We start from the raw sequence: 18308 nt of genomic DNA, 5'->3' as shown, positions 1-18308 counted from the left end.
ACTGCTAAAAGTTTAAATGTTACTTTAGAGTACAAAACTTAAAGGCCTGTCCGTCCTTTTTTTCTTTCTTTTTTTTTTTAGAATACTGTAGTGAAACAGACCTGTCTGAAATAAACTTATATATAAATGAGAGATTGTGTTAACGCAAAAAATTGCATCTGAGATGCAAAATAAATCTATTAGATGGAAAAATATTTTGTCGTGCGTTCACGCAATATTCATATACATATTAGAGGTGGGCTAATCTATTCAAGGGTCAAAGTGGACGGAATTCCATCAAAATGACATCTCACAGGTCCATTCCTATGATTTGTGTAGAAATGCTCAAAAATTATGTGGGGGGGGTGGGGGAACTGTAATTTTTTTGCATGTACTTGATGACCTTTTACTTTATTGAGACCATAGGTACCTAACCTATAGAGCACAGGGGAGGCAAACTATATATTTTGTCACTACTTTTTTTTGCTCCATGTAAACACACTATACACACATCAAATACAGTTGAACTTAACAATCTCAATGAGACGCTAATATTGAACTCTTATTTATGAACTAGGAGTATTAATTAACATCTAATTGTATTGAAGTCGAGATGTACTGTTGAATGAATGCTGATCAGGTGTTCTCCTTGTATGTTGTTCAAGTTGGGCTTCTTTAAAAAAAAGTTTTTGATTCTTAAATGTTAGCTCATTAATGATTGTGCAATCGATGTAATTGCCAATTGACAAAATATTTAACACAATGAATGGCGGTATTGCTAACATTGATAGTGTATAATCTGTTGAAGACACTGGTGTCTCGAAACACGTTGTTCTATGCTTTTTAAAACACATGGATATAAATAAAGATTGGTTTTATTGAGGTGCCGAGTAATTCACCATATTGAACTGTTAAAAATGTAAAGGCTCTACCACTTTTTGTTACGAGGACAAGACGTTAATACCTCAGTTGTATCAGAGACAATTATATTTAACACTATTATTTTATGTTTTGTTATGGTTTTGCCTATAAATCATTTAAAATGTAAAACAAAAAAAAAAACGAAACAAAAAAAGAGGAGGAAACTCATTCATAAGATGCCATAAGTCCAACATTAAAAATAAATAAGTAAATAAAAAACCCACAATAAAACGACCCCTACGAACATTGGTTTGACCCACCATAATCCGCTCTGCACTATTTACAACAGCTAACGTTAGCAGCGATGCGACTGTAACAGAAGATGCTGGGCAGTTTGGATACTAAAAAAATATTAATTAAATATAGGCTAGATAACTGATAGTTTAGTTTTTTATTCTCTATTAGTTAAGTTATATTCAGACGGTTATTTTATGTATTTTTTTTTAAATAAGGACGTTAGCAGGCTCGTGTTGCTGCAGGACCATGAACGAAGTTCAACAACAGCTCTAAATAAAATGTTACCGCTACTAAGCACAGGTAATGATCTGATGCCCTGGTATTGCAAAATAACAGAATCCCGTTTTCACTTTAGAAATGTTTTTTTTTTTTTTTCCCAGTAAAAGCTTGTCTTTATTAAAATTAATTTTCAGCTTTTATTGAAGCTTGTTGTGTACTACTCATTCAAGCAAACCAAGTAGGAATTTACTTAAGATGTTTTTCAAGTCAAGTAAGCTTATTTGTTTATAAATAATAACAATAGTTTTAATCTTACTTTAAAGGCATACACCTGGATCGTAAGGTAATTAAACTGTTTGCTTATACTCTCCCTGCCGTTCTGCCCTTGTTAAAGATATAATGTACCTGATCCGAAGGAAGTGTAAAACATGCCTGAATATTACAGTAAAAAATATAAATATTTTAAAACTAGCAAGAAATTATTTGTTGCACTAGCAGCAGTTAAGTTATTGTTTTACATTATTGTTTTGCCCTCTAACTCAATGGACCATATTTAGAAGCAAGCACAAAGGCTAAGACACCATTTCTTAGATTAAGTATTTTAATGGTGTAAAACAAGAAACAAGTCTTGACTGGTCCTTCCTGCAACAAAATTTATACTGTTGAAATTGTTTTATTCAGCAAAAAAAAAAAAAAAAAAAAAGTGCATATGCTTCAGTGATGTCTTTTTTTATATAGTAAAACAGTGTTTTTGACATTGTGAGTATTTTGAACTGATTACTTAGGGAATAAGTTTAGAATTACCTTCTAAAGAACAGTACTTGCTTTTCTTTGTTTGTTTAACACTTTCCTTTAATAAACTACATGTGGGAGTTCTAGGTGTAGCACTGTGCAGAGACTTGCATGTATTTGTGTTTTAATGCATGCTGGTAAGTATGTATTGTACATTTTATGCTGAGACAAATGCCCAATTTTGTAGGTTAGCAATACTGAAATTGTAACTTCACAACAGCAAGATTTGCTTGGTTTCTTACAACTTTTAATTATAAAAAAATAAACATTTGCTTCTCTGCTCAAAAGTTAGTCCTTCAGTTTTGCCCCCTACTTTTTAACAGTTAGGTGCCTATGATTGAGACACAAAATTCTTTGACCATTGCTTCTGACATTGATTAAAACACTGAATTGTTGTACTGCTTTTAGAATGAAACACTCACCTATAGATACCAAAACTGACTTGTGTTACTGAATAAGACAGGTTACTGGTCCAGAGCTTGTCTGTAAAAGTGAGTATAATTTAGATTTTTGTTATTAACCAGTTTGATAAACTGTTAATGCAAAAACTTTATTTTTTACAGTTGGTTATTAATTATCAACATAGAAAATTGTCAAACTAAGAAAAAACTGTATGAACCCTGTATTTACAATATCTGATTGAGTTAAGCAGAGTTGTATATGATTTTTGCAGCTGAGGTTTTATAAATTGAATACGTGAATTGGGCATACATGTAAGGTTTGATCAGTAACATTTCAAAAATGATGTTTGTTAACTAGCCTCATGTGAGATTTATCAGGTTGATCCATCTGGTCAAATTACAAGTTGTAAGTGAAGTAATTTCTTTTTCTACAAAGTCAAGTTCAAATTTGCTTCTGAAAGTGGTCCAAAATGGCTGAGAACGCATCTGAGAGCGTATACAACCCCAGAGCTTTTTTTGGGAGATTGATTGAAACTGCTGGGGCAAAACCAAAGTGATCATTGACCACTTTCATCCATGTCTATTACACTACAGTAAAATGACCGTAAAAAAACTGTTCTGGAATATAACTAGGGCATCAGTTTCTTATGGTTTTATTAATTTTGGTGCTTATTTTTAGCTATTTTCGAGTTTTATGTAAATCTTTTTTTTTTTAATATACTGTATGATATTAGTGTTTTCGGTTACTTTCTAAAATGCTTGAGTTTTCTTTTCTGTCAAAAAAAGCATTTCCACAGTTTTTCCGGTGTTTTCCAGTGCTTATTGGCTATCCACCGATTAAATTTTTTTGTATCAGGTGATGTTTTATTGGTTAAATCCAAAAATCAGAAGTATAACAACCTTGATTAAGGTACACTCCAGTCCTGTAGGTGGCAACAATAAGCCTCATATTTGGCTTACGCAGCAATATTAAGACGGCTGTTTACTTTAGACATTTTTGGTGCCAGACCAGTATTTGTGACAATATGGCGAAGCAGTGTCAATCTGAAGTTTTTTTGTTAAAGCAGTCAGCATCTTCTGACAGTACAAGTACAGAGGTCTCCGCGGAACACCTCCTAAAGCCTGGTACAGACAGACAGGCGCGGCACGTGAGGCATTTTGCCAGCTGTATTGCTGCCATTGCTTTCATATGGTATTGGACAGATAAACACGGGACGATGCCGCTATCCACTCACTCTGCTAGCCGCGTAGTAACGTCGGTGGATTAACCAATCACAGCCAAGTGTGCTTGCCAAAACATGTGCTTGCCAAGAAAAATCATGAATGAAACTGCTGTGTACTGAGGTGTCCAAGCATCCTGAAGTCTTTGATCCCTCCCATATTTCATGCAAGGACAGACATGTCAGTATTTTATACATCACCCCTGATAAGCAACTATTTTTACTAAATAACTGGCTCTAAAAGGATATGTTTTCTAACACTGGTAGTAGGCTACTTGCTGTCAGCAACGTATTGTATTTCTCTTTGCTAAGTTGATCGCTCATTTCAGAAAGGAGACAGCCACTTGGTAGTAGCAAATAACAATTTATTGATTGCGAAAGATATACCTGATGGGCACATGAACAATTGGCAAACAGTTATGCTTGAGATGAACATGATAGCCAACAGATACATAATACATTCACATTTACAATTTGGTCCATGGCCTTATCCATTGGAGCTTGATAGCTGTCCCTATGCTGGCCGAGCTAAGATGCAATACAGTGATTAAGAATGACTCGGCCAGCAGGCAAGACAAGTGGCACTTGAGGCCACCTTCCCCCATACAGGGCACACTGCAGGGTGGAGGCAGGGAGGAGGAGGACCAAACAAAGAAACGACAGGGGTTTGTGGGCAGAGAGACCTATTTAACTGGTTAAACTGGTAACGTATGAGATTGATGGATGGGGGTCTCCTTTCGGAAAGACAACAAATTTCCAATTCATACACCTGCATATAGATGACAGAAAAACAACTATGAAAAACAAACCAGTGTTTTTATTTAGTAGAATATATGGGGGCATTACAGCTATGATGAAAAATTTTGCAACATTTCCTATAGAATTAATAATGTTATGTTGACATATTGAAAGTACATATCGCTTTTGTAGTTTTCCAAAAACATTTTGTAATCTAACTTCAAATACTGTACTACTATTGTAGTTTCCGGTAGACTCTTGAGATACCATTTTGTAGTTTCTCAGATTGCATGATGTTAAAACAATATTTGAAATTATGTTCATGTGTTTTTTTTTTTTTAGTTTATTTTTTTTTTTTTTAATTGTGTCTGCATCCTAATATTCTACTAGGTAATGTAAGACTTTTCGCCGTAATGTAAATTATACTCGAGGACATATATACGGTGTGGTACTGACAACTACTGTACTGTACCATTCAATTTTGTAAATCTATATTGCAAGAGAGTTTAATCATTCATAAAAATGTACCAAAATGCACATCCCTGGAGTTTATTAGCCTTTGTGTTAACAACTGATCGTTTAGTATCTGATGGATGGGGCGCCAGATTTTGGGCATGTGCGTTTCAGGAAGTCACGAACACAAATTCTAACACAATCTATGTATATCTGTATGCCTATAGATAGATGATAGTAATTAAACCATATAATGTTATCTTTTTTTTTTACTGTAAAGGTTATGTATTTAATCGCACCCAGATCAATGTAATAAAGCATCCAGAGATGATAGCAACAGCAAGAAAAGTATCAACATTACGATTAAATACGCACAAGAAATGCACAAATGTGAAATTTGCCATTACACCAGTACCACTATGCATACAAATTTGATTAATAACTGTTCAGTTCTCAAATGACAATTATGTGCACTTACATAACAAAAATACCCACTTAAAAATGTAAACCATTTTATGCATATCTTTGTAAATTTTCCTTGGTTTGATTTTTTTTTAGGTTGAAAAAGAACATGGTGTAGGCCTAAAAAGAATGGTTTAATGTACTTTATTGCAGGTGTAAAGTTTTTAAAAACAAACAGTTATACATGAAAATACCGTCATTTAAAATAAGGTATATATATATATATATATATATATATATATATATATATATATATACACACACACACACACACACACACACACACACACACACACACACACACATATATATATATATATGTATTGTTTTTTATGGACTTTATATTTATTTAGAGAGACAGACAAGCAAGCAAGCACTGTTTTTCTATTTATTTATTTTTTTACATGCATGTACTTTCCCAACTGTGGCGGGGAGGGAAAAAAAAATGTCTTTAATACATTGCAGGGATGAAAATAAGACTCCTAATGCATACTGTAGCAGTTTGTCATTTTTGCAGCAGTACTGTCATTTTGAGACAGGTGGGAGAGGCCAAAGGAAGCTGGCATAATGGGAAAACCGTTTTTATTTCAGTACTTTGAACTGCACTCCCATAATGTTGTTGCAACATTGTGTCACAGATAAATTGTACATTTTACACAGTGGTTTAGCCTTAATTACATCACATTAAAATACATGTGGTTTGACAGTTACATACCACTTAAATACATTACAAACAGAATAATCTTATAATTTGACTGCTATTCTTTCACTACATTTGCTCGGCTGCAAATGTGAAAGTTCTGCTGTTATTATTTACGTTGGTGGAGTTATATTCTCGGCCCTCCGGCCCTCTTCATTTGGATTTTCATCCAAGCCTGCGTTTCATTTTTCTTAATGTTTTATTTTCTAAGATGATACTGGGTAGAGAGCGAGCAGCAGACATTTCCGGCCCACTTTCACAGCACTGAGAAGAACTGAGCACGGTTTTGTTTTTCTTAAATACATGTTCGATCCAGTATTTTCTGTCATGCCTGTGCATGTCACCATTAATTTTCCAGTTTCAAACCAAAATTAGGCACTTTTATGTTGAATGACATTTAAAAAAAAAAAAAAAAAAAAAAAAAAGCTTTTTTTTTCTTTTATGTTCAACGTGATTGGTGCTGCACTTATATTTCATTATGGATGTGAAAAATATTTTCCCGATATGTGGAGCTGCATTTGAGGAAACGGGGAACGGCTAGCTTTATTAAAAAAAAATAAAATAATGTAATACCATGCGAGCAGAGCAGAGCGTGCCTGTTTTGTCTGGAGCTGTGCTGGAGTCGATCACCCTTTTTATACACCTGTGGGTGGAACCTAATTAATCATTAATTACATTTATGGCTATGGCCTCTTTCCCACGTGTTTCTCTCTACACGCACATGCACCTTATAATGGCAGGGCTTCAGCCCTACCACAACATGTAAGCTCAATTAATATCTTCTCGGTGGTTATTTCCTGTAAGATACCACTGATACAAACCACAAATACTCAAATTCCAAAATATTTTTTGTAATCTGTTTTAGTTAATCTGCTACCTCTGTCACCTGTCAAACAACTCATTTCAGATGGAAATAATACGTTTATTTGAAGTTGAAATTAAAGGAACTTAGTGCACTTTCTTCTTATCCAACTATTTGATAGTACACAAAACAACAAGCTGTAAAACCATACAGTACCTTACATGTACTGCATGCAATAAAAAGTTCTAAATCAATTTTGAATGTGCATAGAATAGTTTAGTGTACCCGTGGCTGCAAGAAAAACATAGCCTATGTGCTATTTTCTAAAATAGTCCACAATTGTTTTCCTTTGGTATGATAACCTTAGTGTAGCATATTTTGCATATATTGTTTTTATAAAGCCATTTTTTTTTATCATGACTTCTGTTTGTTATGATATTATCAAGTTATGGTAAATCATCCCTTATAGTTACTATGGTGCGCAATAAATTAAAAACAAAAGCACTGCTGTAAGGACTTCAAAGCAATCCTCATATGTAAATCTGTAGCCTCACATGCTGTAGAGACTGTGTGGTGAATGCATTTGGCGAATGTTTGGATACTTGAATGCAGCCCAGCTTTAAGACTTATGTTATTGGATTTATATCTAGTTCACATGACATTGCACGACATTGCACGCTTCCAGTGTTTTTACTAATGTTTATTACACGTGGAGTTTGTACAAAAAAAGAGACTTCTCGACTTAACCTAAAAAAGTTTGAATACTGTAAATAGCCTGTTTAAATAAAACTACTGTAGTCTGTCCCACTGCAGTGGCTTGTCTATGCTAATTGAAACATGTATTCTGTGTTGTTGACAGCGCTAATGATGGTGATTGACAGTAAGATAAAGTAGTTGGAATGTTCAGGTGTGAGTCTAGGATGACAAAGTTGAGTAGTGCTGATACTTTTTTTGTACAGGACTTAGAATACAAAGGTGTTTATTTGAAAATTGTCTTTTTCTTCACTTTGTTCATAAGAACACAAACATAGTGTTAATCTTTGTATACCGTAATTGTGATATTTGCGGTGTAGAATAACGAACGCTGTCAATACTGTAATGTGCCTAAATAACGGTAAACCGCAAAACTGGAATACTGGCACCCCAAATTTGGAAATTGTTTACTATTTGGAAGTCAGAGGTTACAAACAGGGATGGACCCCTTGTGATCCATAAAGCTGGCATTTTGGATTAATGGGATATTTCTGTGTGTTCTACTCACACACCAAGAATGAGAATGATTACCCTACAACATGAGAGCAATACAAAGTCCGGTGGGTGACACAAGCTACAAAATTACCCACTAGCAATGCACAAGTTTGGTTAAATGCAGAAAAAAAAAAAAATATAGCCTATATCCTACAAACGCCTGATTGTTTGGCAAGGAGAGAAAAAAAAAAAAAACACTTATATTTCTGCTTTAGGAATTCAAAGACATCAAGAGAACAATTGCAGCCTTGTAGGAGTATTGTAAACCAGTTTTTTACTGTAGCAGCAAAGCTACATTAGCTTCTATAGCTGTCATGGCAAAATCCCAGTTAAAGGTCAATAAAACTCTGGTTTTGCTCCATTCCTCTCTGTTTCCCTAGGTCACTGCTATAAAGGTGAATCTGTTCTCAGATTCCTAAATACTGGTTGATCTTTATTTCTGCATGCTTTTATAGTACATTGATGGCATTTATTTTCCCAATTTTCAAACCATCAGAAAGCAACATGTATCTTTTAGTTAAGAAACAGGAATGGGTGCAGGAAAAGTACAAATAAATGCCCACTGTAGGAGATACAGTGTATGTGTTTTGGCTACAGTCAGATGTCTGCTAATAAATTTAGCATTGAAACTTGTATTTGGTGTTCCTGACAGTTTCATCCAAGACCATTGTCAAAATACAGTAATCAGTTCACATTAAAATAAATTGACTCCATTTGGTAGAGTTATGAATAATATAATTAAACGAGGTATTAATGCAGCATTTATTAGGCAACATTATAATAAAATAATAAAGTTGTATGGTGTTTAAAAATGCATACTAATTGTTTCATTAGCAGTGATGATAATAGCCTTAATACTAAACCTGTGTATCTTTACCAAACTTTTCTTCTGCTCTTTGCAGTACTAGTGTTTGTTCTTGATGTGTCTGGCGAGTTGTATTACATTTATGTTTTAGCCCAACTGGCTCCATTTTCATCAGTTTCACTTTCCAGACTAAGGCAAGGTCAGAGTTTTTTTTTTTTTAAACAACAATAACAAAGGTGGGTTAGAAGTTAAAGATTGGGAAGGTTGAGTTACTGGAACGACAGTTTTTTTGTTTTTGCTGTCATGCTGCAGGATGCTGATAGTGCAAAAACTCATGGAGGAACAGAGCTTGCAGGGCAACACAGATCTTGTTACATTAGCACTAGAAAAACAGCTCTGTAAAGATGACTCAAACCAAGGATCCAAGCTATAAAAATGTACTGTATGACCCTGTCAGTGTCAAAGCCTCATATCTCAGAAGTCATTTGAGGTAGCGACTTTATATTTTCTGGGTTCCCTGCATGCTGAAGGTATTGAAGACATTGATGTCTGGCCTGTTATGGCTGCCATATTGAGGTCAAATGACCTTGAAGTTTAAAGCTGAATAAAGACAGTACACCTTGAGTAACTGTCGTAATGTTTGGCACTTTGTATTCTTTGATGTTCTTACCTAAGTTCCATTACCAGTTCTATAGTAGAAATGAACCCTTTCACTGCTACATGCCATTGCTTTGCCCACTGGCCATACCAATGACAGACCAGATGCTTTGAAAAAATCTGACTTGCCTGCCATACTACATAGAACATTTAGAAAAAATATGTTTATCAAATAGAATATGATTACCTTTGTGTAACATGATACATTTTTGTTTTCTAGGTTGTGGATAGGTACTTTAGTACCCTGTGCCACTGATGAACTTCTGAAAGGCACCAAGTTGCAGGGTAAGTAAATGTAACATTAAAACTACTTTGATTTTATTTTGTGGAAGAAAAAGATGTGTTTTCTATATAGATGGGGATTGGGATAAAGTTTTCAGTATGAGCTTAACTGCAGCTACAGTATAGAAAACATAATCCTGTTAATTTAGCTACTGTCTTTTAATTTCTTGTAAGAACCGTACGAAGCTGCAAAAATGAGGTGCTCAGGTGCCTGTGAAATAGCCTGTTGTTCATCCCTGCAAAAACAGTGAAAGACAGATAATCAAAAAAATAGAGCCTGAATGTGGTGCACAGACCTTTTTGTGCTTGTTTTCAGTTTTCTGGTACTCTGCATTAAACAAAATACTGAAACGTCTTGTCTCATTTTATGATTTTATTTAAAGTTATTCCACAGCATTCAAAGTTAATTTGAATCTCCCAGTGCCCTGTAAAATTGGCAAGCAGTGAAGCAGAAGATATTAGGCAGAGAGTGGAAGTCTGAGGTGGGGGTGGGTTCCGAGAATAGTGCCTTGTAACACTACTAGATGAAGCCAGGAGCCAAATATTTGTGTCTGTATTTAAAACCTGTCTAATATTTGGCTAGAAAAGGTGACCATCAAAATGAAAAGATATAGGATCCCCAGTTAATTTACAGTAAGAAGAAAAATAACAAATATACATTTTGCTGCTTTGAAATTTAAACAAATCTGATACAGATCTACTGTAAATCATCCTATATTGGGTTTGATTTATAGTGTAATATGTTATGACATTTGTTTTGTTTTTACCTAGATGGACTTAACTAAACAGCAGAGGATTATGTATCAATTGAAAGCCTATTGACCATCACAGGAGTTCAGTAACTGTAAATCCTTACCAACAGATACTGTAGCTTGACACATTATTTTAAAATGCTATTGTTTTGGCCATGTTGTGTATATAGCCAGGTTTAAAAGACAATAGGTGAAGGTATTGTAAACTTGCACGTAAATGGGATAAGATGTTAGCTTCTATAGAAAAGTCGTGCTGTAGTAAAGACATGTCAGACGTGAACTTAATAGCCTTTTCAGGGCGAGGGACTAGTTGCAACACTGGTATTTGGCAATGCTTTCAAGGTAACAGCCGATACAGAAGATAACCTTTGAAGTCATGTTGTTTTAGTAACCACCCAAATCACATTTGTTTAAACGGGGTCAAAGGTAGTTTTAATAATTTAACTGTTTCAGGACTTTTTTTAAAGAATAATGTAAATTTTGACAGAGAAAGTTGTAGCATTGTTCTTCATTGAATTCCACTGATGTTTTATAGCAGCGTTTCTCAAACTGGGGGTCCCCACCCAAAAGGGGGTCACATGATGACAAAATACTGTCCTAACCTTAAAATCCTAGCATTTCATTACAGTGCATATACACCTGTTAATCCCTAACAGTAAAATATGTATTATTAAGCCAGCCCTCCTGCCATTTTTTAGTGGTCAGTTAATTAACTTTTTTTGTTTTTGTTTTGTTTTACTTGACCAGAGATATACCATAAGCGCACAGCCCTTAACAGCATCACCTCTCCCCGCCCACCTAACACTGCAGGCAGTTTGAGTGACACGTTTCGAAACAAATGTGTTTGGTGGGAAGGTGAGTGGAAGTGAACAGTCTGTATAAAAATCACATTTGTTATAAAAGTAATTTGTTTTCTACAAACCTGTCGGGAACTTGCCATATTTGTTTAAACCACAAATACCTTATCATATTTAAGCAGAAAAAGCTTTAAAAAATAATAATAATAAATAGAAAACGGACCTCGTCTGTAAGCTTTTTTTTTTTTTTTTTTTGCACTCTTTCTTACCAAGCCACACGCACTGTGACACAGACTAGTATAGTTACAAATACAATGTTGAAAAAGTCTGGTAATTAATAAATCAAAAGTAGTGCTGGATATTTTAAGTGCCACAAGACTTTATTCTCTTGTATGTGGCTCTCGGCCACTATCTTTAACCCTTTGCGGTCCATTTATTCAGCACCTGTCAGGTGCATCAGGCCCAATTTATTTTCAATTGCGCTGTTTATTTTACATGTGCTGTTTAAAAGTAATGCATAGTAAAACAGGCATATCAACAGCACACTCGGTACTGCATCTCCAGCCCTCAGTAGTGCATACTGATAAATCATCTCCTGATCACTCGTTTTATCAGCAAACTCCTCAATAATGCTATCCCAATCATTATTTTATTACTGTAACATCTCAGAAAGTTTGGCAAATGTCTGCGATATTCTTTGAGCGCTGGATTTGGAAGCAGCTATCTTGTTAGTTTATGCCCTTGTTATGTCTGCGGAGAAGGGGTATGCGTATTGCACAGATCCTTCTCCCTTTTATTTTCGGCTTTTATCGGCCTCACTCGGCCATTGAAAGCTTTTCTTTGCTTTTTCCGGGTCCGACATCGGACTGTAAAGGAAAAATTGTAATGTCGGACCTGGTGCGACATAGGATCGCAAAGGGTTAAGCATTATAGAAACTCAGTACGTTGCAGTCTGACATTACAATGACAATTTTTTCTTCCCAGTCTGAAAGGCAAAAAGATATCAAGCACAAGTCTCTAGTCGTGTTTATTCTGGAAAAAGCCATGAAAACCTTTCAATGGACAAGTGAGACAGATAGGAGCCGAGAGAAGCCAAAAAAAAAAGGTGGGGGGGGGGTGGCGGATCTGAGCAATACACAGAGATAACACGAACATAAACAAAATGCTGCTTCCGCATTCAGTGATCAAAGGATGTTACGGGCATTTTTGAGATGTTATAGTAATAAAACAATGACTTAGATTGCATTATTGAGGAGTTTGGTGATAAAACAAGTGATCACGAGAGCATTTATCAGTATGCACGACTATGAAGAGGTATGTGATAAATACAGCAAACAAGGAGTGGGGCTTGGCTGGAGATGCAGTACTGAGTGTAGTGCATGTAAAATAAACAGCGCATGTGAAAATAAATTGTACCTGACGCGCCTGACAGGCACTGAATAAATGGACCGCTAAGGGTTAAACCTCTCATCATGTGACACAGTTCACAGCTTAGGTTTTGTTTTGAGTCTATTGCTCTGTAATTGTAACAGCTAGACTGAAAGGGGTGGTATCGTTGCATAGCTTAGCTCAGTCCACCCCCCCCCAATCTTCATATGTTCATTTCATATTGTGGTTCAATGGCACCCAATACTATGTGTATATATATATCGTCAACTAACATGATTTTGTACTAAAAATTTTTTTTTTAAAAAAAAATGTTTTAAGAATAGAGATGGTGTATGTCATACGGACTAGGAAAACGTTGAATGCATTATAATTTCCTGTTAAACACCGACAATCCAGCTTACTTTCGTCGAACAAAAATTTCGTTGTGGTCACACTCATACACTACGTCACTTCATATACAACAAATATTTTTTAAAAAAAAAAAATTCCCAACGGTAAGGGTGGATTTTTGGTGGGGGGGGGGGAATGGGGGGGGGGCCCCCCCGTAATCGTATCCCCACAAATCCTCCCACCACACAAAAATGAAATTCAAGCCCTGGATACATACCTGAGTGACACATTTCCTGATTATCAGTAGTGATGTGATGATCAAAGGGACTGGTGTGACTTTTTTTTTTTTTAACACTGAACTTAATATAACAGTATCTTCAACTTGTTTTAACTGGTAGTAGGATGATCAACTTGAATTAAATTAAAAATAAAATAACTACTGTGCACCTGTAAACCCAGGACCTAAACAGGGATACTGTAGCAAGTGTTATTGAATGGTGTTGATTTCCTGAATGTATTAATTACTAATATATTGGCTGTGGAAGTATTCACAAAACTTAAATGTTCAGATTATGGAAAGGAGCGCAGTTATTAACACAGTTGAAAAAAAAAAAAAAACATGTCAGACAGCATTTGGGCGCGGCACAAAAAGTTTGAGAACCACTGTGCTAAGATAAACATGAGCATGCATTCATTTGTGTCTCCACTGATAATTAGAGCATATTGTTTATTTTCATGTACTCTAGCAGTCTCACCTACCATTGTTAAGGGTGTTTTTGTCAAGTCTGCTGGCAGCTGAGCAGAGGTGGGTTATTAATGTTGATAATCTCATCAGAGCGATGGTGAAATTCGACCTGCTGTGGCCAGTTTAAAATCCAGGGTGGACTCGAATTTGCAGGGCTCCAGATTGGGACTAAAATGGTTGCAAATACACTTGTAACACAAAAATGCTGCCTCTCCCTTTTTAAAAGCATATGTCAATATTTATGAATGCACTATGACGTCGGTCTTAAGGGGGCAAAAACAAAGTGCTTGTAAGCGCAGATAGGTGCTATATTAAAGGGTACATAAGGACCTTTTTATTTTATTGTGTTACAAGTTTAAGTAAGGTGTGCGTATTGTTTTATTTTTAATTTTTTACATTTTGACCACTTTTTTAAACTTTTAAATTGCATTTCCTGCCTCAGGATGGCTTCCCATGTACCTGCATGGACCTCTCAGAACTACATTTCCCATCATCCTCCTGCTCACTAGTAAATCAATCAGTACAGTAGTTTCATGCAACAGTTGTGATGGTGGCCAAACATGTTTGAGTGTTGTGTAGACATTTAGTATTTAATATCGTAAATAGCAGAACCAACTCACTGCAATTTAAACTATTACTGAAAAATAACATGTAAATAAGAGCTGTCTGTGTTACATGCTTGTCAGATCAAGACTTCACTAACAGAGGTGCCGTCAGCAATTCCTGACACAGCCCTTGCAAAATATTTAAAATATAAACATGCTGAGTCCCATTGCAGTCATAGATTAACCATTCAGTAGAATATGGCAACAAACAAGTTAATTCATACATCAAGTTACTGTTTTAGTATCATTTTAGTATCTTAACAAATGGTTGTATTTTAAGCAGCTGAATGTGATAGCAACCAATTTGCTTCTGAAGTGGCTGCCACCCAGCAACTGAGTTTGGCGACCAGTTTGATTTTGGCCTGGAGACTTTGGCTGGTAAGACAAAAACTTTGTCTGTAACCCTGACATATAATATGTAAATGTATTTTAAAGAATAAATAGAAAACAAAAAGCAAAACAGTCCATGAAGCTTATTTGACCAAAAGCACTTTTACCAGTGTCATTGCAAACACTTCCACAAGCAAATGAGACAATTGTGTGGTTTTTATGTTTCATGCTTCATTTACTGTGTCGTGATACATACTGTATCGTGACCCTTGTATCATGATATGTATCATATCGTGAAGACACTGTCGATACACAGCCCTGTTTTAGATACATTTTGTTAGTATTTGTGCAAGAGTAATTATTTTTTATTTTTTTTTAACAGGTGCAGGTACGGTGTACGGCACTTTTGTAAAACCATTCTCCTGTAAGCACCTCAAAGTTAATGCTGTGTTAAGCCTTGTAAAAACTTTGATTTTATGTCTAGAAAAAGTATTAATCTTGAGATTGAAAAGGCTCTATTAAACATAGATTGATATTGTTAACAATAATTTTTTTGCATCATCCTGTCTCTCTTGTTGATTATGAAGGTATGTCTTCTATTTTTACATCTTGAGAAGTGCTTACCCAGTTGTGGTGAAATGTTTTTTGGGACGAGATATTGAGTCACAGTGTGGGGAAATATGTAGGCTCTCTGTGTAATTCATGTTTACAGGCATATGTTGGATGAAGATCAAGGTGCTACTTCATTACACCAGTAGCTCAGATTTGGTTTTGCAGCCGTGACGGGATGAATGTCACTGATTGGTTAAAAGAATCGGAAGCCATTTTAATGTGATTTGTTTGTATTCTATTGTTAATGTTTCAATACTAATATTATTTTCTTAAGATGTCAAAATTACAAAGTACAGCTAATTAGACTGTTGATTGATTCAACAATATCCAATGCACTTTTTTCAGAGAGGGTATATTGCTTACAGGATACCTGCCTTCAGGAAACATACACATTTTGTTTAATTTAGCTCAGAAGCAAAATGACAGGATTAAAGCTAAAATTGTATTGATCATTCTGTCAGCTTGGCAGCCAGGAAAGAGTGCTAATCTGATTTGGGCTCTTGAACAGTAGAATTTGTAACACTTAATCTGTGATGACATTAAATCTATAGATTTTCTGTGGTCTGCTGATTCTCTTTAGTACAGACTGATACATTGAAACTTGCACAAGAGGTGTGATTTATTAAATTGAAAGTCAACATGGTTGTAATAACTGGTTATCCAAAACTCGATTGTGTTTCAGTTATGATTAGTGATCAGTTTTGTCTGAGTGTAAACAAGCAGTAACCAAATGAACAAAAACATTTACTTTTATTCTAATTTTGCTGATTTTGTTTTGGGAATACAACAATATTTCAGTAATTGCATGTCCTTGAGAAAATTGAGTTGTCTTGTGCATGTTTCCTAGCTCTCAAAAAAAAGCTGTTAATATTTCATTAACATAATATTTCATTAAAATTATGTATGGGTCTCCTAACGTATGATGTTTATGAAAAAAGGCCATTAGTCCGGTACTTGAGATTTAATTAAACCTACAGGCAGAGACATTTGGGGCCTGGGAACTTTACCTTTTAATCAACACTCTTCATCTTGTAGTCTTTTTGATGCCCCTGTTTTGTACAATATGCATTTAGAGAAAGCTATTTGTCCTGAAGTAAACAACAATGCAAGTTTATATTTGTTGGTTTTGAATGGTTTTTATCTGCGACAGGACAAGTACTGGTAATGAGTTAATTTACTATACTAAGATAAGTTACATTAACCTTTTGACTGCTAATGTAAAATTCTGTTAAATTCATATTGTTACTTGATACATAGCAACTGAACTGTATTTCATGTTCTGAAAGCTTTATAATCCCTCATTTAGCTTGATCAAACCTACTGCAGGCTGCTTGAGCAACAACTTCCTTTTATCTAAGGTAATGAAAGTGGGGTGTAGTAAGCAGCATTTCTTGCTTAACTGTTTCTAATTATACTTTTAGTTCTGTGAACTTTGTTATATGCAGTTCTCCTTTTAAGAGATATGTCGCTAAAAAAATATCTTTGAAAACTATACACCTTCATTACTGTACTGAATCTGAATGTGGGTGTGTGTAAAGTTATGATTTTAAAGATTAGAATTGTTGAAGCCTGTGCTTTTGTAAATGGTTCTGTAGAGAATTGCTTGTTATCGCTTTGAGCACTGAACCAGGACAATTGCAAAATACCGCCAGTTTAAACTTTTATGACCCTGACAGTGAAAACTACAAACTTTAATCTTAGTTGTGTGCAGTTTTAAATGCAAGTTTTAAGTGGAAGTAAAACACACAGTGTTCTGTTGACTGTTGTAAAGTCTTCAACAATAATTTTTCTTTCTTTACCAACCCATATGTTTCTAAATGAAATGAAAAATAATAAAATCATTATGATTTAAATGTTAAATGCATTCTTTAAAATGAGGCAATTTTTTTTTTTTTTTATTCCTAAACAAAATTAATTGCTGTTTATTTCTACATGAAATGATAAAGAATGAAATCACATGTTATCACAAGGCGAGGCACCTGCGATGTTGACACGCCAACTTTCTTTGCAACAGCAGCCTGAGAAACCACAGGGGACTCCAGAATAATCACATACTCTCTGCACTGCACAGTCAGATCTGTGTTGTCCTCCGGCACTATAGGTCTGATGGCTTCTCTGTGGATCCGCAGATAGGATAGGCAGGGACACGTTTCGGAACATTTATTTTTCAGCCGCTATTCCCCGAGTTGCTGGGGGGTTGTGGCGGTGAACTGAGATTAATAAAAATATATAACTGGGGAGAAAACTGGGGTAAAATCATTGGCGACGACTACTTTTAAAAAAATAAATAAAATAAAAATTATTGTAACAGACCGTTTACATTTTCAGGACAAACTGTTTTTAAGTCAATTACCACTTTGTTTCATCTAATCAATAAAAAAAGTGTTTTTGTTTTCTTCAATTTCATTAAGTTGTTGACATGTTTAATTTGTTGTCTCCATGCTTTCTATTTATTTAAATTTTTTTCAAGTTGTCACTTGTTTTTAAAAACTTTAAAAGACTTCTCACAACAATGTGTACATTTATTGTCAGTTTTAATATGTTGTGTATTGATAATGTATTAATTGAACTGTGCTTCAGCAAAAATAAGTTCCGCACTTATTATTTTTCAGTCAGCTATATTCTTTATTGTGTGGTCTGCACGTGCAGGTAGTCTGCAAACAAAAACGTTTGAGAACCACTGCCCCAGAACATTCCATTCATGCTTTGCCTTGTAGTGCACTGTGTGGAAAGAGACGGGTCAACTGAGGGGAAGCTTTAATCCAGATCATTGGGGACTATCAGGAATTTGGACCAAATTAACTATTTTCTTGTAAAGATGATATTGCAGTT

At 35.1% G+C, this 18308-nt stretch overlaps 1 protein-coding gene across 2 annotated transcripts in view; it reads left to right on the top strand.

Moving 5' to 3' along the window:
- LOC121322880 (F-box-like/WD repeat-containing protein TBL1XR1) overlaps positions 1-18308 on the top strand; it is a 54832-nt gene that overhangs the window by 24878 nt on the left and 11646 nt on the right. For both annotated transcript variants that reach the window (XM_041263384.1, XM_041263383.1), the window contains exon 2: positions 9855-9919. The gene's annotated coding sequence lies outside the window, so the exon portion shown is untranslated. The remainder of the gene's footprint in view (positions 1-9854; positions 9920-18308) is intronic.

This window comes from Polyodon spathula, chromosome 11, assembly GCF_017654505.1.
Source record: "Polyodon spathula isolate WHYD16114869_AA chromosome 11, ASM1765450v1, whole genome shotgun sequence".
NCBI lineage: Eukaryota > Metazoa > Chordata > Actinopteri > Acipenseriformes > Polyodontidae > Polyodon > Polyodon spathula.
Note: the sequence above shows the minus strand (reverse complement) of the source record. Positions and strands in the feature narration are given on the sequence as shown.